Source organism: Peromyscus eremicus, chromosome 8b, assembly GCF_949786415.1.
Source record: "Peromyscus eremicus chromosome 8b, PerEre_H2_v1, whole genome shotgun sequence".
Taxonomy (NCBI): Eukaryota; Metazoa; Chordata; class Mammalia; order Rodentia; family Cricetidae; genus Peromyscus; species Peromyscus eremicus.
The window spans coordinates 25,229,203-25,255,719 of NC_081424.1; the positions used below are offsets into that span (position 1 = coordinate 25,229,203).

At 37.8% G+C, this 26,517-nt stretch overlaps 1 protein-coding gene and 1 pseudogene across 1 annotated transcript in view; one reads left to right on the forward strand and one right to left on the reverse strand.

Annotated features, from left to right (window-relative positions):
- Nkain2 (sodium/potassium transporting ATPase interacting 2) overlaps nt 1-26,517 on the forward strand; it is a 594,649-nt gene that overhangs the window by 404,356 nt on the left and 163,776 nt on the right. The gene's annotated exons all lie outside the window — the stretch shown is intronic.
- LOC131918735 (small ribosomal subunit protein eS1-like) lies at nt 13,555-14,322 on the reverse strand (annotated as a pseudogene).

The window sequence follows — 26,517 nt, forward strand, 5'->3', positions numbered from 1 at the left end:
TGTTTATATGGTGGATTACATTTATTGATTTATGTATGTAGAACCATCTCGAATCTCTGAGATGAAGCCAAATTGATAATGGTGGATAATCTTTTTGATATGTTCTTAAATTTAGTTTGCAAATATTTTATTATAAATTTTTGCATCTCTGTTCATAAAGAATAATGGTTTTTAATTTTCTTTTTGTTGGGTCTTTCTTGGGGTTTAGTATCAGAATAATAACAATTTCTTAAAAATGGAAATGTTCCCTCAGTTTCCTTTTTTGCAGAATAATTTGAAGAGTATTGGTCTTAATTCTTTTTTGAAGGCCTGGTAGGATTCTGAGATGCATTTTTGTGTCCCTGGGCACATTTTTTAATTGAGAGATTTTTAAATTGCTGCAAATGTTTTACTAGGGATTGTAGGTCTGTTTAAATTGTTTATTTCACCTTGATTTAACTTTGGTGTTTGATTGTATCAAGAATTGCACTCATTTATTTTAGTTTTTCCAGTTTGGTAGAATACAGATTTTTTTTTGTGTGTTTAAATAATTTGAGGAGCTGGGCGGTGGTGGTGCACGCCTTTAATCCCAGCACTCAGGAGGCAGAGCCAGGCAGATCTCTGTGAGTTTGAGGCCAGCCTGGTCTACAGAGGAAGATCCAGGACAGTCACCAAAACTACACAGAGAAACCCTGTCTCAAAAAACCAAAATAATAATAATAATAATAATAATTTGATTTGGGGGGATTATAATATAATTACATCATTTCCCCCTTCCCTTTCCTTCCTCCAAAATCTCCCATTCTTATGCCCTGACACATTTGCTGTCTTGTTTTTTTCAAACTCATAGGCTCTTTTCTTCAGTTTGTGCATGCGTGTGTGAGTGTGTGTGTGTGTGTGTGTGTGTGTGTGTGTGTGTGTGTGCATTCAAAAATATATAAATGCAAGCTTGTCAGTCTATGTCATGTAGCTCGAGAATTTCTCTCCAGCTCCTGCCAAGTCCCGCCAGTCCCGGAGCTCACTTATAAAATAAACACAGAGACTCTTATATTATTTAAACTGCTCGGCCATTAGCTCAGGCCTACCATTGTCTAGCTCTTACTCTTATACTAATCCCATTTCTGTTTATCTATATGTTGCCATATGTTCCGTGGCTTTACCTGTTGCCTCTACATGATGCTCCCTGAACGGCAGCTGGTGTCTCCTCCCCTCTGCCTTCCTCTCCTTTTTCTCTCTCCTCTCTGTTAGTCCCACCTATACTTCCTGTCTGGCTACTGGCCAATCTGTTTTATTTATTAACATATTTGCCATACAGAACATCCCACAGCAATGTCATATTACTTTTATACACATATTTTCATAGCTGACCATTTGGTATTGTATAACCAATGAGTATTCTCTTTCCTGAGGAAAACTATGCCTCCTACTCTAAGCATTCTGTAGTTGCCTGTAGTTCTTTCTCTAGAGTTGAGGCCTGATGACCTTCCACGTTCTGCTTTAGTACATCTGTTGGTGTTGTCCTTGCTCAGATCATGTTTAGTCAGCCTTGTTGGCAAGGCCTCGTGGGTGTAGCTTCTGCTATTTCCAGGAGACACAATCTCACAGTAATCTATCTGTTTCTCCAGCTCTTACAATCATTCCTCTTTCACTTCTGCAATGATTCCCGAGCCTTAGATATAGGACTTGTGTTATGGATTTATCATTTGGGACTGAGCTCCACATCTCTGCATTTTGACTTGTGGTGGTTGTCTGTAATGGTCTCTGTCTGTTCCAAAAAGAAGTCTCCTTAATGAGGGTTGAGAACTACACTTACCTGTGAGTATAAGGACAAATGTTTATAAAGGAGTTAGAGATGATGCTAGTTTAGTAAAATGGCATTTGTAGGTTCTCCTCGAAGGTCCATGACTTTACTAATGCTGGGTTGGTGGCTAGCTTTCCAATACCAGGAGTGATTTCTGTCATATTAAGTGGGCTTTAAATCTAATTAGAGAGCGGCCGGTCCCTGCCAAAATACATTTTTTAGTGTTTGAGAGGAATGATCTTTAGATGCCTGTTGGGTTCCATTTGACTATGATATTATTTAACTCCAAAGTTTGTTTAGGTTTTGGCTGCATGGGACTATTTGCAGTGTGACAATACTGCACTCTTTGGGTTTTTATCTCATAAAGTACACCCTTACGCATATCTGAATTTCCTTGGTGTCTTCTGTACTTTCTCCCTTTTATCTCTAATTGTGTTGCTTTGAATCTTCTCTCTCTTTTGACCTCCTTGGTTAAATTTTCTCAATCTTCTGGATTTCTTTCAAAGAACCACCTTATTTCATTTATTCTTTGTATTGTTTTTTATTGTTGTTGTTGTTTCTATTTCATTAGTTTCAGGCCTTAGTTTGGATATTTCTTCCTATTTATTATTTTGGAGTGTTATTTCTCCTTGTTTTTCTAAAGTCTTCACATGCATCATTATGTTATTAACAGATCTCTCCAGGTTATTTTTCAATGTAGGTGCTTAATGCTATTAACTTTTCTCTTAGAATTGCATTCATTGTGTCTTCTAATGTTGTGTTTTCATTTTCATTCATTCCTAAAAGGTTGTTATTTCCTTCTTGACTTCTTCTTGATCCAATTTTCATTCAATAGTAAGTTATTTAGCTTCCACGAGTTTATGTACTTTCTCTTGTTTTTATTTTTGTTCATATTCAGCTTTAATCCATGGTAGACAGGTGGATGGAGGGCATTATTTCAATTTCCCTAGATTTATTAAGATTTGCTTTGTGTCTTAATATGTGGTCAGTTTTGGAGAAATTCCCAAGGGGTAATGAGAAGAAAATACATTTTTTAGTGTTTGAGAGGAATGATCTTTAGATGCCTGTTAGATTCCATTTGACTATGATATTATTTAACTCCAAAGTTTCTTTAGGTTTTGGATGGATGGGACTATTATTAATGAGTTAGAGGTATTGAAGTCACCTACTACCACTATGTTTGGGTCAATATTTGATTTTAGCTGCGGCAGTATTTCTTCATGAAATTGGTTGTCCTTGCATTTGATGCATAGTGTTTAGAACTGTAATGTCCTCTTGGTGTTTTGTTTTGTTTTGTTTTGTTTCCTTTAATGAGTATGTAGTGGCCATTTCTATCTCTCCTGACTCATTTTTGTTTGAAGACTATTTGTCAGATATTAAAGTAGCTATGCCTACTTGCCTCTTGTTTTATTTGCTTGGACTACCATTTCTATCCTCTTCCCCTAAAATAGTATCTGTCCTATCTATAGTGTCTGTCAACTATCAAGGCTAGTGATATGTATTTCTTGGAAGCAGCAGAAAGATGAAGCCTGTTTTCTAATCAAATCTGCTAGTCTATGTCTTTTCATTATGGGAATTGTAACTTTTAATATTGAGCATTATTGTTAAGCAGTGTTTATTAATTCCTGTTATTTTGTTGTAGTTTTATTGTTTTTATTATTGTTTTATACTTCTTTTGGTTGACTGTTCTGGAGTTTATTCCTGTGTCCTCTTTAGTATATTTAACTTTCTCTTCAGACCCAAATTTTCCTTCTAGTAGGGCTGGGTTCATAGATAGAAGTTGGTTATATATATATTTTTCATCATGAAGTATTTTTTTTTTGATTATGACTTTTACTAGGTACTAGTAGTCTAGGCTGGCATTTCCAATCTTTTCAGAGCTTGTATAACATCTGTGTAGGTTTTTCTGGATTTAAAAGTTTCCATTGAAAAGTCAAGTGTATTCTGTTGAGCCTGTTCTTCTATATGGGTTAGTCTTTTTTCCATGCATCTTTTAGTATTCTTTCTTTATTCTGAACGTTTATTTTGATTATTATGTGTTACAGGGGATTCTTTTCTTATTCTGTCTACTTTGTGTTCTCACATCTTCATAGGTTTCTTTAGATTGGGGAAGTTTTATTCCGTGATTTTGTTAAAAATAATTTCTGTATATTTGATGTGGGTTTCTTATCCTTCCTCTGTATCTATTATTCATAGGTTTGGTCTTTTCATAGTGTCCTAGATTTTCTGGGTGTTTATGGCTGGCTTTTTTTAGCTTTAACATTTTTTTACTAAGCTATCCATTTCTTCTACCTTGTCTTCAAGACCTGAAATTCTCTCTTCCACTTCATTTAATCTGTTCTGAGGTTTTCCTTTGAGTTTTTTTTTTTCTTTCCGAGTTTTTCATTTTGCATTTTATTTAAGTTTGACTTTTCTTTTAGGAGTTCTATTTCTTGTCAAATTTTATTTTCATAACTTGAATAGCTTTCATTATTTTATTCAACTGTTCATGTTTTCATGGTCTTTTGGGGGGCATATATTCATATCCTCTTTAAGATCCCTGAACATATGCATAGTTGTTGTTTTGAAGTCCTTGTCTTGTGCTTCAGCTAAACTGCTTTTCTCCAGAAAAATAACAATAGAGGTGTTGGTCTCTGTATGAGGTATATTGTCTTAGTTGTTCATGTTTGTATTTTAGGGATGGGGTCTGGCCATCAGGAGTTATGAGGTTTGTGGTTTCTTAGTGTGGACATCTGGTCTTGTCTTTGTTAGGTGGGTGTTCAGATTTTATCACTGTTACCCCAATCTATCAAGTTGTGGACCAACAGAATGGAGCTTGAATTTCAGTATAGGTTTTAGGGTTCATACTCTGACTGGTTTCAGATCCAGAGATCTGGTTAGAACTCCAGATTCAGACTCTAAGCAGTCCCACATCAGTCCAGTGGGAGAGGTGGGTGATAAACAAGCAGGTGGGTGAAGGGAACAGACTCCAAAGGTCTCGTAAGTAGAATTCAGGGTTCAGCTCCATGGAGCATGGCAGAGGCAGAACTGAGGGTTCCCCAAGTTTGGCCACAGATGGCAGAAGGTCCTAAAGGAATGGAAATGAGCTAGAATGAGGGGCTGAGGTGTGCAGTGGCAGAAAGACAAGACGTATCCTAGAGAGACAAGGGTGGAGAAGGCGAAGGAGGGCACAGATAGTCCATCTGAGTCCCCATGAAGTGTGGTGGCTGTGGGGTCCCTGGAAGAGAGTAGGTTTGCAGAAGGTAGAGAGTAACAAGAGAATGGAGATGGGCTGTGAGGAATGGCTGAGGATGGAAATTGAGGAAGAACTAGGCCACCCTGGGTCTACATGTGTGTCAGGTGAGTTTCAAGGGATGTATATAGGCTGAGAGGGCTGACTGAGGTGAGTGAGCTCTATACTTGTGTTTTAAATAAAAGATTATAAGGTTCAAATCACACTACTGGGCAGAACAGTGTATCTCAGTGGTTGAACTACCATATTTGAATGCCTGAAATTGATCCCCAACATGATTTTTTTAATTTAAATTGCATCAGATATATTTAAAATAGCAACAAAATAGATACACTTAAAATATATTATTTATTCGTTTGGCTATTTGTCCCTGTGCTTTATCCAACCTTGGTCTCAACAATTCTCGCTCATATAAACCCTCCTCTTTCTTGCTAATTGGACTCCCAGAGATCCACCCGGGGCCTAGTCATGGATCTCTGCATCCAGATCCCTCAGTAGTTGGATGGGGTTTCTAGCAGGACAATTAGGGTGTTTGGACATCCTATCACCAGAGTAGGTCAGTTTGGGCTGTCTCTCGACCATTGCCAACAGTCTGTTGTGGGGGTATCTTTGTGGATTTCTGTGGGCCTCTCTAGCACTTTGCTTCTTCCTATGAACCAATGGCTGAGGGGTCCCCAACCGGATCAGGCCCTCTGAGTGGGTGAGACAGTTGATTGCCTTGATCTGTTTGGGAGGCATCCAGGCAGTGGGACTGGGTCCTGTGCTCATTGCATGAGTTGGCTGTTTGAAACCTGGGGCCTATGCAGGATCGCTTGGCTCGGCCTGGGAGGAGGGGACTGGACCTGCCTGGACTGAGTCTACCAGGTTGATCTCTGTCCGGGGGGAGGCTTTGCCCTGGAGGAGGCGGGAATGGGGGGTGGGCTGGGGGGAAGGTGAGGGGAGCGGGAGGGGGGAGAACAAGGGAATCCATGGCTGATATGTAGAACTGAATTGTATTGCAAAATAAATAAATAAATACACACACACACACACACACACACACACACACACACACACACACATATATATATATATATACATATATATTATTTAGTGTGCCACTATACAAAGATCTTTTGCAGCCAGATAAATTAAACAATATTACCAAGAAAAAATTTAGATTAAACATCATATACCCCACAGCAGTTTTTATAAAAACAGAATAAACAACCGTAAAGGACATACAAAACCATAATTTACCAGGAATAATCAAAATAATCTTTAAAAGAACAAAGCTACACATGTCAGTCTTCCTGTTTTTAAAATACATTGCGATATTATAGAGATTAAAAGTGTGTAGTACAGCTATGACACGTATACAAATGCATGGAACAGAATGAATTCAGAAATAAATAGATGTATGTATGATCAATTAATCTTCCACAAGGTTGCTATCTCAACTAATAGTGAAAAATATCAAGCAATAATCTAAAACACATAGATCTCAGTTTAAAAAAAATTGTTTGATACTTTTCAGGCTAAGTGAGAGCAGAAATGGACAATTCTCTAAAGCAGTGCTCAGTGTTTCCCTAAAAAAGGCATTTCTAAGACCTATTATAACCTTGTTTATACAAATTATAGGTATAATCTTGGGTGGTTGTCATTTCCAGAGTTTCGTGTAGAAACACCAGTGTCTTGCCTTTCTCTTCACAGTTAGTGGGTCTAAATCCCTGAATTTCCCAGAAACACATGAAATTCAGGCAGAAAAGTCAGTTTCCTACTACCAAGATGGCGCCACAGCTCTCTCAGGGAACTAGGTTCTCTATCTAATACCTATAAGGCCACACAGCCACGTTCGGGAAAATTGCATCTCTGACGCAAGGGTGGCCATACAGTGTGGGTTGTTCCACCTTTTTTTTTCCCCTAGGTCTTCAAAAACTTTTTGATTCAGGTCAGGCCTATGGCAGAAATAGTGTGTTATCAATACACCTTTGTATCTTCACTGCGTTCACTACATTTCAGTAGTAACTAGTGATTTGTCATGAGTCTGGAAATGAGAACCGAGTCTTGAGATTCCCAGTCCAGTGTCAAAGATCAAAAAAGTAGTTTCCTTCTTAGGACAAAACTCCTGGCTCCTTACGAGGGAAAAGGGTCAGCATGGGAAGCATCCTTTTCTCCCAGCTCCAACAACAGCCAGCAGCTGTCATTGTAGGCCTTACTATTAGATGGAAGTGCTGTGCTGGACTCAGTCAGATATACCCACAGTTCCCGCTCCGTTATTAGAAACACTACAAGGTGGGACTCAGTTGTTAGAAGTACTTGTAGTACTGGGTTCAGTTGTCACATAACCCAGGATGTTGAGCTTGGTTGTTAGATGTACTGGAAGGCAGGTCTCGGTTGTTAGAAGTAAGGTGATTTGGGGGGACTCAGCTGTTAGCTGTACCCACAGTGGGTAGACTCGGTTGGTACACATATCCGCAATGCTGGGCTCATTTAGATGTACTGCTCCTGGGACCTCAGATGTAGAGACCATGTAAAGGCTAGGAACTCAGTAAACAAATGTGATTTGTTTTTTCTTTTCTTCTTTGCAGCATCACTCTAGTTCATACAAATATTCAAAACACATGGGGAAAAGAAACAAATATGAGTGTAAACAGGTAGTTCCCTCAAGGTTAGAAAAGAAAATAGAAATGGAATCAGAAAATGTTCCCTGGAACAACCATGTGTTCCAAACAGAGAAAATAAAATAAAGTTCTACAGACTAATTTTAGAACCACAAGTGTGCTATCACTGAATAGTAACAAATACTACTGGTTGAAATACGTGTTAATTAGTTCCTTTCATCAGGTCTTTTGATTCATTTTGCTTATGGCTGGTGTGTCCTTTGAAATTAGTCAATGTGTCTGTGAACACACCAGCAAACAGTGCAAGAACTCAAATAGCCTCAGAAGACAAATTAAGTGCAGGGGGAGGCTATTTGTTATTAACATTCTCTGGTTTTTCCCTACTTGCAAATTAAGAAATAGAAGGTAAAGTAGTCACAATCTGGGAGTACCCATCCTTAAATCTTACCACCAATTGTATAGTAAAATACTTCATAATTATGACCTAAATGCTAAAGAAATTGCCTTGAGAATGAATAAAGACAGGATCCTTTATTTTTTCCTTAGCTCAGTTCCTTTTGGTACTATATAAACTTTTCAGATAAACTCATAATGATATACAAAAAAAAAAAACAAAGCAAATCCTACTACATTTACCTTTTCCCCAGGTAGAACTCAATATACTATGACTCAATCGCCAGCTTCACTAGCCTGCCTCGTCCCTCATGCACTATAACCACCCATGCACAATGGCGGCTTCTGTGTAGAATATTTGAAAAACTCACTTGACTTCTAAGTCCATCATCTTATCTATCACCACATTTGGAAACAGAGAATAAAAATATAAATGCGTTTAAGAAGGTAGTAAGGATTATAGACTGCAACAAATCACCAATAATTATGTTTTCTTAATAACGTGAGGTTTAAGTGGAGATTGTATACAGCATACTGTGGAATGAACTAAATTCAGATCATATTTCCTATACTTAACTTTATAACCAAAAAAACTATTTCAGAACTAAATTAGTTGCATTGAGTCAAAGGTGTCTCCAAAATATGCAATCATGTTAATATCTACCAAAGCATAGTATTTTGTGGAAATTGTTACAAGCGGTTGGCCTGGAATCTCAGATTATCATCTTCTTTTGTAATGTACAATATTATTTAGGATGCCATTCTAGTCCCAATCAATTAGTGTAATGCAGAATTCTTAGGCATAAGTATTTCATGGCATTTTCCTCTTCACCGGATTGTCTAAATATAGTGGTAGAGAAACATACTAAGATGTGTTCCTGTTTTTAAATAAGAGCATTGAATTCTCAAAGGAAGGATATAAACATGATTTGTACTGACAGCCATAATGTGAAAGATAATTTATTGTTTGGCATGCTATACTTGAGAGAAAAGGAATAAAAACATGGGCAAATACACTACAGCTAAATAATGTTTACACAGTAGAAAGGAACCATCTGTGATATTCTGTCTGTATCTTTCACTTTTATCAGTCTTATAAATAGGACTTAAACTGTTACCAGCCCACACATCCTTCTGTTCAGCAAAAGACATGATTCCTGGGCCTGGTCATTTCCCCCTGTTTTTTTCCTCATGCCATGCCAGCTGCAGGTTTTCGGACTCTGCTCTTTCTCCTCTTAACCTTTGTCTCTGATCTCACCAACCATGTGAAATTCATCTCAAGCAATGAGCCTGAGTCAAGCTCGCAACTTTGGACACTAATAAGTTTATATCTCACAGTCTTGTCTTTCTTACTGTTCAATGACTGGATTCTACCCAGAGAAGCAACCGTCATGTGGATGTCTGAGTTAAGACCTGCTTCACATCTGGTTCCCAAGTCCTGATGTTGCAAGCTGTGCAAGGCTTCGGGAATTGACCTTACTGTGGGAGTGAGGGAATGAAGGAAGGGACAGAAATGTGGACACATTTGACAGAAAATTGGGAATTTGGTAGTTGGGAGAAGCTGCTGCCACTGCACCCTGAAACTCACATTATTATATAGAGTTGAAGAGGAAGGTGTGTTGCCACATACAACGGAACAGGAGGTGGGAGTATTATAGATAGCAGACAAGGACGGAAGTTTGGTTAATCTCTGAAGACTGGTTAAGCAGTCTTCAAGCTGTAAACAACTGTGGAGAGAAATCTGTGGTGACATTCTCTGCACACACTATCAGCATCCACACACTGACCAGAGGAAGACTTTGCCATTTCCCATAGGTCTAAGGCACTGGAGTCCCTGACATGGCTGTGCCCATGTCAAACAATACACATTCATTCAGGACTTCAGGTGCTTCCCACAGTGACAGGAAGTCCAGAGTGTCACAGCTCCAAGGATATTTTCACTACCTTTACCTCCTCTTACATCCTGAAATGTATGCATCTCTCTGTTCTCTTTCCATTGAGTCTCAACAATTCCCCCTCTTAATCTTGGTTACTTCATTTTCAGCACATTTATAAGCATTTTTTTCCTTTTTCCTCTTACTAATCGATGCCTTCTGCTCATTCATCTTGTTCCACCCATCACTCTTCTTTTTCTAGAACTTCATCAATTTCTTCATCACAGGAATATAGAAAGGATTCTACTCCTTTAAACGTCTAAGCACAAAACTCATATATATATATATATATATATATATATATATATATATATATCATAATTTCATGTTATCCTATTAGTCAAATGTCATTTTTATTGATTTATCACTATTATGTAACTCATGGTACTTTGAAAACCAACTTTAATTGGAATTGTACACCAAGGTAGAGAGAAGTGCAGTCACAATGATTCACTTATCTGCGTTCCTTTACAGCAAGCAACATGCTTACTTCCCAAACATGTTAGTGTTGCTTACAAATTACAATCTTTTGGAAAAGTTATCAATGGAAGCACATTATTAGGAAATTAGAAAATAGTGGCCAAAACTGCGGTGAGCCTTGCTCCAAACTTGATAAAAAAAATTAAAAAAAAAAATTTTTAAAGCAGCTGCCATATTCAAACAGTGGCTTAAAGTCAAGTAGATTCAACCTAAAGATTTGAGTTGACAATGTACATTCCTCTTGACCTGCTTAGTGCCAGAGATGATGTCACTGTCTTTCAGTCTCTGAACAGTGACAGCTGAGAGCACTTACTTGTATTCCCGGAGCAGTAGGGGTGAGTCCACTCTTTCACCCTACTCCTGCAACTCCAGTTCTTGTGAGGATAGCATGTGTATAGTGTGTGTGTTCGTCCTATGTGTGCATGGAGAACCAACAGTGCGGCTGCTGTTATCGCTGCTCTACAGAGAAAAAGGCAGATTGAGGAACCAGCAGCAAGAGTCGCTCAGATGGGTGGTTGCTGAGGTAAGGCCCGAATGTGAAGAGCATGGGGCTGTGTGACTATGGGCCATGATGGATAGAATAATCGCAAAGGTTGTGAACCCCCCCGCCCCCCCCGCACGCCCCAAGGGTACACCTTCAGTTCTGACTGCCTCTCACTAGTCTGGAGCTGATAACTGCAGGCTACTTTCTCAAATTGACTTAGCATTCCCAACTCTTTCCCTTTCTACGCATTGTGCATTTTCTTTGCTTTGTTTCTTGTCTTATGTTTTTGGTTTTGTTTTGTTGTTGTTTGGAGACAGAGTTTTTCTGTGGAGCCATGTCTGTCCTCTCCTGGAACTTGCTCTGTAGACCAGACTGGCCTCAAACTCATAGAGATCTGCCTGCCTCTGCCACTAACTGATTAAATTCCTTTTCTTTAAACAACTCAAAAATTTCTTCTTAGGTTTCTACTGTCTGGTCCATGTCTCTCATTTGGATCTGCCTTAGATTTATTTTTTCAACATTTTCGATTTCCTATGCCTTCTTCCATTTATCTGTTTCTGTCTGCCTATCATTCCTAATATTGGAACTCTTATTTTCCCTCTCCAGTCTTCACTCTTTTTTTTCCTTTCCAAATTCACTGTCAGGATAAACATCATTGATCTGTATTTCTGAAATTTGGAATCATGATTATATTGGATGTACCATATATTTCCCATGCACATATAGAATATATATGCAGCCAATAGCCATAGTTCCCACAAGAATTAAAAGTGAGATGGGAGCTAGTTAGAAGTCCACTCTTTAGGAAACATATTCCCTCTCATGTTAATAATCTAAATGTATTTCTATGCACTAAATTTTAGAAAGCCTTTAGTGACTCAGTTGCTAGAAGGCAATTGGTTTTTTAAGTATTTTTATAAAATCATCCTTAGTTTACATTTCACTTAATTATCCTCTAGATTTGAAAATCTACTTTTATCAGAATCCCATTGATACTTTTATTTTTATTTTTCAATAGCAAGAAATACCTTGCCAAAAGTTGCTTGGCATGAAATTACAGTTGTCAATCTTGCCTTTGTACCAATTAGTTCATATAAATCCTTACCTTTGGGGAGGCTCATTGTTTTGAGACTCGCCTAATGAAAAATGACTAGAATAGGATTAATGGATAATGTAAAGCTCATGTATCATTATTTTGAACATAGTGTATAAGACGGTTTTACATATAAATTGTTGTGTTGTGTTCACCAACTGTGAGGTAAGCAGAGTTACCCTTGAGTGCTCTGCCAGGATGACTGGAAAACTATTTGATCATGCAAGTTATTAAAGTAAAAAATCATTAAAAGCTCTATTTAAATAATCTACGTGAACATTTACCTGGATTCCTCTCTGCCTCTGTTTTGCGTCTGTGATGTGTTATTGATTTCTTTTTCATTTCTGCCCCGTGTGCTTACAGATGTTAATCTCCAGAGCAGCTCAATTATTCTCCCAACAAAGGCAGTTTGTAGCTTGGCTTTGCTTCACTGAGACCCAGTCAAGAGGCTCTGATGACAGATAGTCTGCTTGTCAGCTTTGCTTCATGAATCCAAAGAAAATGGAACTTATCAGAAGCTGAGCCTCGAGCACTACCTGGGCCTCTTATTTGGGCCTTTCCATGCTGGGTTTGGCAGACGTCTTAGTCTTTCATCACGCGGTTCACCAACACAAAGGGAAGAGAGCAGTTGTGCTTTTCGGCACCATTCTGGAGACTGCTACAACACAAAATAAACAAACAATATATTTTTAGGGCACCACCTGCAGCCAGCAGCTGTACCAAGCAGAGCAGAACTACGAACGATGTGATTTGTCCCATTTAACATGAAGCCTGAGGTTTTAGGCGAGAGGGAGGAGAACGCTCGATGTACACAACCCACACATTGCAATTTAAGCTGAAGCTGATTTTCTTTCTTTTTAGGTGGGAACTGAGGTATCATTATAGCTCCTCTCTTCTCCCACCCTATGACCTCTGCTTGAAAACATTTCTATTATTGGGGTTTTAACTGTTAACTGGGGGAAATCGTTTTTCTCACCAGTAAACTTCCTTTTTCATTCAAGGGCAATTTTCTCTCATAGCAATCTATACTTAAATGCCAACTTCTGCTATATCTAGGCTGGATATAAAATGATGTCTGGCATTTACGTGAGCCAATGACATGGGTAGAGAAACTCGTACACTTGGCTTATATAAGTTTTTCGTCTTATCTATAGCCTTCATCTATTTCTGTTCTTCCTCAGGATCTGTTTCTTGAAATGTGAGGCATAAGTTCAGGATCTTCTGAAAGCTGAACTTTCAACTCATGCTTAATTGACAATCTGTTCTTCATTAACCCATTCCTTCCCAGGCAGAAAATCTGTGTAGCTCATCCTGTTAAAATCCTGCTGTAGCTGCAATGCCTGATGCTTAGAATCTTGAGGCTGGCATGCAGAATATTTTAAAGACACTTTTTTTTTTCTCAGTTTAAAAAATGACTTCATTCTCTCTCTCTCTCTCTCTCTCTCTCTCTCTCTCTCTCTCTCTCTCTCTCTCTCTCTCCCTCTCCCTCTTTAACCATCACCAACAGGACTCTCTTATCACTATTTAAAATCTGGATTTTAAACAGACTCTTGGGCTAATAGTCCATGTACGCATCAGCTTGTTCAACTTTAGCACCTGTCTTGTCGCTGGTACTTTTTCCAGAACTGCCACCTTCACCATGGAGCTCCATGAGTTTTCCCAATTCAAACTTGGGTTCTTTGGGGTTTTTACTTTTCTAATGAAGACATTATGAAGAAAATAAATAGACTAGCAAGACTTTTCTGTCTTTTCCAATGCTGTCTGGAACCACTTCCTTCAATCATTTGTCTGCATGTTTTGGGTCATGATTTCCCATATCTTCTTCCAGATCTGGCTGGCCTGTTGATGCCATACATACGGCATCTTGGGTATCTGATTGTTGGATTTTTTTTTAGTGAAACCAACACAGAGCAGGTGGAGCAAATAACTACCTGTTGTCTTGACATCAACATGAGCTTTAATCACAGCCTGTCGCTTTTTGACAACGGGACACATTTTGTCTCAGGTAAGATCCACACCATGAAAGTTAGTTAGACAGGTTTTGACATCAACATACTCAGCAAGTAACTTGAATTTCCTAAATGCAAGTTCATCATTCTTTACATCAGCAAGTCTGTCTTCAAATATATAACCCTTGAGGCCATCAAACGCAATTTTGGTTCCTTAAATCCTGATGATTAGTGTTTTTCAAATGTTTCTAATATTGAACATACACAGAGTTTTCACATCATACCAATAATTTCTTAGAAAATGTACCAAGCACTTCCTCTTTGGCTCCCTTTCTGCCCCCTTTCTTCAGGCATTTGTTCTTGCTGACCACCATGGTGCTGCTCAGAGCGCCAAAAAATCCTTGTTCTCTTAATGGCTGTTGACTCTAGCCCCAGAAACCAAAGTTACCATTTCATTTTGAGCCTTTCTAGGTAAGCTAGAATATATAATTGAATTGTGTATTAATCTGTGGGCAATCCGGGTAGTTACAAATTGAACTTATTTAAACACAGAGGACAATTGACTTTAACATGAAACTGGGCAACAAATACTACACAATATTTTGTTCTATCTCAACAATGAACACGGTTGTTTAAAAAGACAGAGAACCATTCTAAGTATTTGTGATGTATGGTAGAATGTCATTATTAATGCCTATTCCAGTAGCCAGATTCTTATTATGAAGAACATTCCAAAGACCATCTCTTTGTGCCTCATTAACAGCCTTTCTCAGCACTTACAGATATTGCTCTGAAACCCTGAGAACGGAGATGAAAGCATCACAACTCTGCAGTGATGCATGCCTCTAGCTAATGGGGGATATCAAGCCCTGCAAGCCAGGAAAGGAAGCTGCTTCCATTATCTTCACTTTCATCATCATGGTGATGGTTCTTAGGAATATCAAGCATGAAATCATTCCCTGCCAAAGCTGTCTACAGCTGTGTTTAATGTGGGACCTGCTTCTGTCTCCTTCACCTTTTGAAGGCTTTAAGAAGAATTTTCGGGCAACAGCTCTTATGCATTATTTTGTTAAATTATTTCTGCTTCCGGATCTTGTCAATCAATTGTATTTCTGCTTTACAATATTTAACTCTGGACAGTGCTTTTAACTCTGGTTGAAGTTTTGGAAGAAGGAAGAGAAGAAAAGAAGACCATTAGTTAGAATGCCTCTTTGCTCAGTAAAAGAGCAGACAGCAAGGTTTGTCTTAAATGAGAACTTTCAGTGCACTTAGTACTCTTTGGAATTCTCTGGCACCCCTTTGCTGTCTTTGGCTCTTCTTGGTATTTTGTTTTGCCCCCTTCTCTATATCATTTCAGATAGATTCTCTTTGAGTTTGTGATTGGTATGCCAAACTCAGCTCATACATTGAATAGAGAATTTGTCAATTCAATTATTGTGTTCTTCAGCTCCCATTTTTGTTTGGTTCCTTTTTTTGTATTTTCATCTCTTTGTAAATATTCTCATTTGGCTCACAGATAATTTTTCTGAGATGCTAAGCTTATTTATGATGATTATTTTGAATTGTTTGTCAAATACTTCATATAGCATCATGCCCTTAGGATCAGTTTCTGTAGGTATACTTTGTTCATGTGCCACGGCATCATATTTGTCTGTATACCTTGTAACTTTCATTCCATGAATTTAAAAACATAGAAACTTTTCCCAAACACCAAATAGTCAGCTGCATAGAGATTAGAGAATCTCCTTAAACATTTTCTCTGTGTGTGTCCTCATTGTTGCTCTGCTTGGGTATCCAGAAATGATAGGAACTTGGCAGTTGCTCTATGAATAGCCCATACTCTCTTGTTCCCTTGAGATGTGACCATGACACTACAGGTTCTCTGAAGTTGTCGCAAACTGTCCAGCTCTCTTTTATTACCAGCAGCCTCTAGAGTGTATCCATTCCCATCAGAACTACAAAGCAGGCACAGGAGGAGCCAGTCAGAATCACCCACTCCCCAACCTGATTATTATACAAACTCAAAATTCTTTTCCTCCCCACAGAAAAGCTGGGAGTTTTTGCCCTCTAATTCTGTCATGGGCCAGAGGAAGGACTGTGTTAGGTATGTATAGAACATTCTAAAGCATCACTTGTGTTTTAAGTGGACCTCAGTTTGCTGCTGGTTGCTATCAGTAGTGAAGTACAGACAAGACAGAAGCCATTAAAGAGTCTACCAAAACATCTGATAAATAGAACCAAGTTTCAATCTTCTCTTCCTTTCCCTCAGAAAAGCCAGGAGCTGGAAGCTTTCGCCCAATCATGCTACTCACTCCAGTGAAGCTTGGGGACAGACTATGATGAGTGAAAACGATAAATTTTCCTAGTGTTTTGATACAGCTAGTTTTACATTCAAATGCAGCACAGGAATCTTTGGACTAGTTTCTGGATTCCTAACAAAGGGGATTGTTTCATAGACTGTTGTGTAATTGTCTGTCTGCTTGGGGACGAGTGCCTGGGACTCAGTATTCTACCCTCTTAATAATGTCACCTCCCTTAATTCATAAGAATAAATAGTGAAGATAAATTGAAAGTATTCATTTCTTAAGTAGCACTGGTGTCATTTCTTGTTGCTGTTAAGAGTGAAAGAAGCAGGCAGGATTATTGTGGGAAAAGGAGAAGAAGTGATATTTGAGATTTTTACAAAGAGGTTAAGAAATTCAAGATAATAGAAGCTGAAACTTAAATGTATTTTAATCAATAGAAAAAAGCAGTGGCCTCCTCCGTACCTATGAACACAAGATGTCATTGCTTATTCCTTTTGCTGAGCCATCAAAAACATCTAACTACTCTTTCATTGACTTCATTTTTCTATCAGCTGATAGTGGTTGTTCTTTTTGCTATAGTGAAGATTCACCCAGAATAATTTAGTTATAAGTAAATAAAACCCAAATTGAATGACAGTCTAGTTTGGGGCTTTAAAGGATAAATGGAAGGTGACATTCACCAATTATAGAAGACACTTCTCCTTAAAAATTTACTGGAGACCATCTGAGAAGTGCTGGTTCATCTGGCTTTACAGAAGGAGAAAGAAGCAAATGCTGTTCCAGTTGATGGCACCTTGACCAGAGTATATTAAACATTGGTCTGTCAAAAATCAGCATAAGTCAGTGAATGGCATTTAAATCTAGTATTAATTTAAAAAAAAAAAGAACTTGCTATTCATACAATCATTCAGAATTGCTCAAGACCCTTCCAGTGAGAACACTCAAATCTGTTCATTTCAGAATGGGATTTCTTTGCATCTGTCTTTAGGGTCCTCCATAGTACAGTGACATCAACATCAGATTTCATACCAAAGTTTTGAGTTTTACTTCTGAGTGGCATTTAACTGTCAAGAGGTTTGCCCTGAACGAACAAACTAAAATATGTTCATTGATCCAAATAGGAAATGCATGCATGCAAAAAAAAAAAAAAATCACCCATGTAAGTAAACAAAGGAATTACAGGGCAGCCAATGGTTCCAAATATTTATTTCTCTTGTTTTTAGTTAACACTTTCACAGGAAGATACACAAAATTTTAATAGAATGAATTTCTCAGTTGTGTGGAGATAGAATTGTAGTGAGTTTTACAGTGACTGCCTCTTTCCTTATAAATACAGTAAGATAGCTACCTTTAATTAGTACTGGTAATAAAACAAAATGATAAAAAAGGCAAACTAACAAAAAAGAAACATATTTTAAATACAATCTAACTTTGAACTCTGAAAAAATAAGCTAAACTATCTAGATAGATAGCATTATAGAAGAAGCTCTATTAGATAATCCCATTCAAAATATTACTTTCAAGAGCCAAAATTCTGGAACAGACCATACAAACCATTCAGCATAATTTTTGTTTTGTTGACAAGAAAAGAGGTTCACAGCTTATTCCAAGATCAGGATCATAAGCAAGCTTCCCCATGGATACATTCAAACATTGCTTCTCTTTACGTAGAAAGAAATATGTTTGGGGAATGTTATGGCTTTGTTTGTCAAACCAAGGCCTGTAAAACTCATGTTGGCTGTCGAAAAAGTTGAAGGTGGACAGTGTTTGCTTTTAGAAGCTGCACATTTTTCCCTTCAGTTTTCCTTTTAACCCTAGTCCTAAATTTCGTTCTATCTCATGTTTTCTTCCAAAGGACATGAAGGGCAGGACACCTTTACAGCCCTCACAAGCCACTTCTGCCTTCCAGGAATGGATTTGCTTTAGTGACTCTGTATTACGGTACTATAAGCCCACTATCATGTTTGGAAATATAAGCTATCCAATAAGAAGGTTTAATTTATTACCTCTCATAGGGAAAAACATTTCCAAGTCAGTATGGGAGCCTAGAATGAGCAAAAGTCTTCAGAACAAACAGGAATGAATTTTAATAGAAGAGTATTGCCCCGGGCAGGAAATGAGGGTTGGTTTTTGGCAAGGGGAGAATATTTTATTTTTAAAATATCCTACTTTTGTGAATATAATATAATAACATGATTTCCATCTTCATTTTCTCCCTCCAAACCCTCCCATGCATCCCTCCTTGCTCTCTTTCCAATTTATGTTCTCCTTTTCTTTAATTGTTGTTACATGTGTTTGTATACATACATACATATATATACACATACGTGTGTGTTCCTAAAATCTTAACTACACCCTGCTCACTCTGTGTATGTTTTCAAGACTGACTGTTTGATACCGAGTGACCAATTGGTGTGCTCCTCTCTGAGGAAGAATGCTTTCAAAGCATTCTCTGAACCATTACTTGTGGCCCAACTAGTTTTTTCCTCACACTCGAAAGCTTTGCAAGACAGTAATGATATGTGCATCATTATCACCAATTCGGATTGAAATTCAGGCTGTCAAAGACTTTCAAAAGCTCTTGCATTAAATAATGCTCATTTACTAAAATGAGACTGAGAATGAGACTTGTGCTTGAAGTTTGTAGGAGTTTTGGAAGACAAGCAACTGTTGTGTCCAATGGAAATCAACCATGGGATGTCAGCTGCACCAGGCTTTGTTCTGTCATTTCTTTTGTTGCCTTTCTACACAGCTCCTTTTCTCCAGGATAAATGCTCTTAGCTGCACCAATGAGAGATGAAATGTGCCTTTTTCTATCTCTGTAATGTCAGCAACTGAAAAATGATGCCTTTTTCCAAAATAAACACAACTCCAAATGTTATTCAAATCACAGGTTTGGAGTTTGCTGATCTTGTTAAAGCTTGTCTCCTCTGAAAGACACTCTACCTGCATGCGTTGCAAATAGATGGACATCTTATGACAGGAAGAACTGTGTCTGGCAAAAGAATCTGACACATTCAATGCTTAGGTTCACTTGTGAGTTTCAAACCAAGGGCTGACATTGCAAATCCTGAGTCCACTGACGGGTTTGTCTCTGTACCTGGGAGATGACAGCGTTCACTCTGTAACCAAAGGCAGAAGACAAGAGTCTCAAACCACTGTCCACCTTGCTGAGACTACAGTTAGCAAAAGGGAGATCTACCTGAACCCTTTTTATCTTTTTCCAGAGAGGCAAGACTGCAATACGCAGTTTGATTGTACATCCTGTTGCTGCTAGACCTTCATTTCTTTTACTGTACTTTGTTTGCTTGTATTCTTTAGTTTATTTATTTATATCTTTATTTTATTCACTCTACCAATTTCTTCCTTACCCTAATTTTGGACATGTTTTTCTTTTTATTGAAAAAAAACTTGATACAATATATTCTGACCATGCTTTTCTTCTTCCCCAGCACCCATCCCCCTTCCTTCCCATCTTCTTGACAACCTTTAAAAAAATAAACACAAACAATAACAAAAATAAACACACTAGAAAAATAAAATAAAATTAAAAAATACAAAAAATAGAAGCCAAAATATACCAGCAAAAGACCAATAATGATGAAAAGTGCCCAAACAAAGAAATATGAAACAAAAAGTTTACAAAAATACCATTGAGTTTATTTTGTGCTGGCCATATACTTCTGGGCATAGGGCCTTCCCTGAAGTATGGTTAATATACCCAGTAAGACTCCATTGGAGAAAGCTAACTTTTTTATTTGTAAGCAGGCATCAATTGCAGATAGCTTCTAGTTTAGGGGTAGAGGCTCCTGTCATTTCCCCTTTTCAGCACTGAAACCCCATCTGACATGAATCTGTGCAGACCCTGAGCATGCTGCCTCAGTCTCGGTGAGTTCCCATGTTCATCAATCTTGTTGTGTCTGGAAGACACTGTTTCCTTGGAGTCATTCATCACCTCTGGCTCTCAAAATCTTTCTGCTTTCTCTTCCTCCTAAATCTCTGAGCTCTGAGTGGAGGGGTTTGATGAACACATCCCATTTAGGAATGAATGTTCCAAAATCTCTCTCACTGTCTGCTCACTGTCCAATTGTGGATTTCTGTGTTAATTCTCATCTACCGCAAGAAGTTTCTCTGATGATGCCTGAGTACCAAGGCATTGATTTGAATCCCAGCCTGGTATGGCCACAAGAAATCCCAGGTTGAAAGTATTTCTGGGTATCTGTGCAGACACAAAGGAATGGAGATGAGCTAGAAGGGAAGTATTTTACTGAATTTTGTAATTAAGGAGCAAGATTCTATTCAAGAAATAGATGCAGAGCTTGTAGAGATAACAGTGAAAAGAGTACCCAGATTCAGTTCCCAGCACTCACATCAGGTGGCTCATCACTACCTATAACTCCACCTCCAGATGATCCCACACCGTCTTCTGGCCTCTGTGGGCACCTGCATTCAAATGTGCATAGCTCACTCTCATACACACACACACACACACACACACACACACACACACACACATGATTAAAATAAAAAAAAGAAAAATTTAAGAAATGAAACAAATGGAGCTTCAGGAGAACTACAACTGGAGCTTTCTAGACTACTTTTATTTTCAGTACATAGGGATCTTAGAATGAGATCACCAAAGAATGACTGCCATATTTAAAGGCACAGATCAGTTCTCTGCCTGTCAGATGCCTGTGTTCTATTAGCTACTCTTGAAGACTCACCTGAACAATGGGCCAGCCACAACCAGCATTTTTCTTTACAAGATCCTGGTATATAGACCTATTACTATTGAAATCTTTCTTGTTCCCTGAAGTGTAAATCTAATCTTATCAATAAAAACCAGGAGTCAGATATCAGGGTAATAACCTGAAAGATCAGAGAAGCAGAGGGGCAGCCACCAGTGACTTCTTACTTCTCTGGATCCTCTGACCAAAAAAAGGCTCAGATTCTATCTCCGCCCTGCCTTATTACTTCCTCTCTCTTCCTGAGTGCTGGGATTAAAAGCTTGAGGCACTACCACCTGGCCGCTATGGTTAACTAGTGGCTAGCTCTGCCCTCTGAACTCTAGGCAAGCATTTTCAGAACACAAACAAAATATCATACAACATTTCCCCTTTTTGTCTAAATAAAAAAGAGGTTGTAACTAACATAGAAAAACTATATACAATAAGTACAATAAATATATATAAATATATACAGGCAATAATTACATTAACAATTTCTAGTCCATTAGCATTTGACAAATTCAGAGAAAATACTCCATTATCTATCCTATCTTGATGAGTCCACAGTGTTGTACCTAATTCACTTTCTATCCTAACTTGCATTACCAACCCAAAACTATCTTTTGATGTCTTTCAACCTTATACACTTTACATCTTTTTAGCGAGGTTTCTTTTTGAGTCTTATAACACAAAAACTATAACTATAACTATCTAGTCTTCAACTCAATCTGAGACCTGAGAAGAATATAATATTACCTGAGTAAACAGGAAGTGCAGAGCATACAACTTCCAAAATTAAGAAATGACAGAAACAGCTGGATGCCTGGACAGTCACCCAAGGTTCCTCTGCAACATTGGGGTATCCAACTCTGTGCTACAGACCTAGCATATCTGACAGACTTTCCTGTGAAGCTGGAAATTTTGAAGGACTGTCCTACCTTGTCTTGGCAAAGTTCAGCAGTCACCTTTCTTGCATCTTGCTGATCCAATTTGAACCATAACTATTAGCAGTTGAAGGAAGGGCAGTTCTCTGCCTACATGACTAGCTTTTGCCATAAAGAAAACAAACTCCATATGAAGTTTCTTCAATGCCCATCATCCTCTTTGAAGTAATTGGTGCTGTCAGGAGCAGATGTGTCTCACTGTCCAAAAAAGTCTAAGTTATTAAAACATTTTAAATGTCATATTCTGTAGGTCTTTGAAGTGTTTGAAGATTGCCTATCTATCTGAAATATATCTCTGTATGACCTTGAAAACATACCTAACATGACTATGGGTTTGCTATTAAAGATGACTATTAATCTGCATTTCTTAATTATATATTACATTTTTAAATGAGCTGTATAAACATAATACGTAAACAAGAGTAGAAATATACATAGAGTATAACAACATTTACTTTGAATTTGTATCAATAAACTAAAATTCATACCAATATAAAATATGTAAGACTGATAGTTGTTTTTTGGATTAAAGTAGATTCAGTAATCCTTTTATCCTATCATTTCTATATCCCCACTTTTTCTTTTCAGAACAATATCCTTTAATCTAGCTTACTTTGTCTAGCTTTTTTCATGACCGTTATCCATAACAACTTGTAACCAATCCCCCTAAACTATGACAAACATTCATAATTTATTTTTGGGAATGTAGGCATAGTTCTCTAGACTACTTTCTGTTGATTGGGGACACTAGTAATCTTTGGGGGGCCTGGAGAAAATTTGGGATTATGGTCAAGTTCTGACTGGAGTAGTCTGTGAGGCTGGATCATCTCAGTCAGCAGCCCTGAAACTGTTCTAGATGTAGAACTCAGAGGAAATTGCAACAGAGGCACTCTGAAATGTTGTATCATCTGGGCCATCCATTGGAGATTTTTCAGGGGGTCTTCCTTGATCAAACCTGATTTTGCATAAGCCAGAATGAATCCAGAGTCTCTCATTTCCTGTGGAAATAAAAGCAGAACCTCTTCCCAAAGTAACATATCTTTTGACTTAAATTTTGAAGTCAAGATATTTTTTAAATATATGGGTTGGTTCAATCTAGCAGCTTTCATAATCAAATGTCTCTTGGCAGTTATTTGTTCAGTAGTAGTGAAAAATTTAAAGACAACACAATAACATACAGTATCTAGACTCTTTGTATTTTCTGTCTTTACATGGTTTATTATATTTTTTTATTACTCTATTTGTTTTTAAGGACTTTCTGTACACTTTTTCTTTTCTCTCCCAAGCCTATATATATTTTTAAACACACTGTAACCTGTTTAGAGCATTTTTTCATCTGAATCTGTCTTTACTGCATATCTCTTATCTTTTTCTGACCACATGAGCCTTTAAATTGCTAAGCAGGCATGGCTAGGACCATGGCTCCACCCCATTCCTTGGTTCTGAGAGCCTAGCTTCATGGCAGAGGTACCAGTGTGCCAAGTTTATCACCTCAACTCTGGGAAGTTTCTGGGTCCATGTATCACTGAGTAGTGCCCTACTCACTGCTCATAAACCCCATTTAAGTGCTTTGTAGCAGAGTCTCTTAAAAGAGCCATGTGGTTTTTGCCACTAGCACTGAGTCAGGAAGCCATCTCTTAAAGGATCAACACCTCTGCTGGTCACTAGCAAACAGTCTATCCGAGAAAAAACGGTTACCAAGAAGCTGAGTTTGACTTCATTTTTGTGTGTTTACAATCCTTTTTAAAGCTTTTTTAGGCTTTATGCAGAAATTGTTGCTGAACATTTGAATGCCAGATGAAGCATAAATGTAATTAATCTTACCAATAAAAACCAGGAGTCAGATATCAGGGTAATAACTTGAAAGATCAGAAAAGCAGAGGACCAGCCACCATTGACTTCTTATCTCTCCAGATCCTCTGACCAAAAAAGGCTCAGACCCTGTCTCTGTCCCATCTTATCATTTTAACTCCAAGTGCTGGGATTAAAGGCATGAGTCACCACCACCTGACCTCTGTGGTTAACCAGTGGCTAGCTCTGCCCTCTGACCTCCAGGCAAGATTTATTTGTCAGAACACAAAAATTATCATACAACAGTTCCCCCTTCACTATACCACTATATCACTGCTACTGGATGGGCCCATATCTAAATGCAAAAAGATCAATTATGAAGGGATCCAAAAGGAGACAAATGTAAATGGAGTTCATTAACACATCAAATAGTTAAGCTTTACATTTTCTTGGCAAGCTAGTTGGCAATGCATCATTACCATGTTTGAGAGACAGTTCCTTGATTACTAGAAAAAAATAAAGAAATCCAAGATTCACCTGGTCTGCCTATACATTCAGCCAGTTTTTCAGCAGATGTTTTTAAAATGTTCTGTGTCAGCTTTTATGTTGTTATTGTAACCAAATACCTGTCCTAAACAACTTTAGAGAGGAAAATGTTCCTTAGGATCAGGGTTTTAGAGGTCAGAATTCATCGTGATGCAAAGCTTTCTCAAGACAGAGAGAGACCGCCTAATGTAGCTGGTTTTCTCTCTTTCTGCCTTTTATTCCAACCAGGGCCCCATCCAATGGGATGATGTAGCCCACATTCATTTAGACCAGGTTAATCTTGTCTGGAATCATAGATACACCCAAGTGTGTGCTTTAAATAAGCTACGGTCTTCTCTACCTGATCGGGTTGACAATTGAGATTAGCTCTATAATATGTTCAATTGGAACATTTTAATACATACATAAAGCTACCTTTTGAGGGTCGTCGTCCAGCCTTTCTCTAGTGTGTTTGCTTTGTCTTCCATCTTCCATCACACAGATATTTCCCTGGGCAGTGATCAAACTCATCAAATATTGCCTATTGAGGCGTGCTCGTGTATAGCCTTGCTCAAAATATATATATATTCATCATGGCACTCAGAAATACACCCCAGTATTTATTCTTAAATACATTATTGTTTCTTACATTTAGGCCTTTTAATTTGTTGCCAGTTAAATTTCAAAATGGTATAACTTGAAAAGTAATTCTTTTTTTTTTCTCTAAAGTATTGACTACTTGTCCCCAACTACTTGAGAGAACAGCTACGGAGTGGCATCATCTCTGTCATAGCATCTCACTCTGAGTTTACTCCCAGGCTCTCAGCTCTGTTCTATAGATCTGCTTGGTGACTCTTGGATTTATGCCTGACTGCTGCATATACTGTGGCTTTGTAATATAGTTTGGTTTATTATTAATTTATAGCTAACATATAAAATACTGGATTTCTTTTTAATATTTTCATATGTATCATTATGTTTGTTCTAATTCACTCCCAATGGACTTCCTCCTCCACCCTTGTCTGGTTCCCTTCCTTCAACCAAATAGTATTTCCTTCAGCTGTCACGTCACATACCTTCCAACACTTTCTCTTTGTTTCTCCTCCCAGTCCCTTAAAATAGCTTCCTCTCCTCTCTTAGCTCATGCCCCTTCTTTCAATATAGATTCTGCACGTGAGAAAAAACATAGTTTTTCTCAATCTAACATCATTAACTAAATATAATGATCTCTACTTCCATCAAGTTTTCTGCAAATATCATAACTTAATTCTTTATGTCTGAATAATAATTCATTATGTTTATATACAACATTTTCTTTATTGATTCATCTGTTGAAGGATACTTAGCCACTTCCATTAGTTGGTTACTTTTATAGTGTCACACAATATACACAGATAAAATGATATCTCTGTAGCATGCTGAATTATGTTCTTATGGTAAATGCTTAAGAGTTTAGAGCTGGATCATAGATGTTTGTTATAACTTTAGTTTAAGGAAACCTCCATGTTTATATTCATGTGGCTTCACTCATTTAAATCCCTACCAGAAATGTGTGAACAGTCCTTTAATAACACAGCTTCTCCAGCATTTGTTGTTGTTTGTTTTTAATGATGGCTTGTGTGAAAGGGTGATATAAAATCTCCATGTAATTTTAATTTGCATTTCACCTATGGTTAAGGATTTTGGGGGTTTTAGTGTGCATGTTAGCTGTCTGTGATTCATTGTTTTTTAAAGTGCTGTTCATTTCATTTAGTTATTTGTTAATTGGATTAGTTGAGGCCCTGATTGCTTTCAAGTTCCTTATATATTAGGTATATTAATCCTTTATTTGGTGTACAGCTAGTAAAGATTTTCTCTCTTGCTATAGTCTTTCTCCTCACTCTATGATTTTCTTTGCGATACAGAAGTTTTCTAATTTCATGAAATGTCATATATCAACTATTTGGATTATTTCCTGAAATATTAGAGTCATTTTTAGAAAGGTCATATGACCTATCAAAGTTAAGCCAAGAGAATCTAGACAGTTTGGTCTTATAAGAAGCAATGAGGCAAAGCAGTAAGGAGGGTTCTCCCGATTACAAAGAAAACAGAAAAGAAACAGAAGCCCATGACCGGATGGACTCACCACTAAATTCTCCCACATAGTTAGAGATGGATGAAGATCAATCCCCTTCAAATTATTGTATGAAATAGGAATATGTGAACCCTATCAAACTCATTTGCAAAGCCAGTGTTAAGCTAATTCCAAACCCAGGTAATGATACAACACAAAAAGA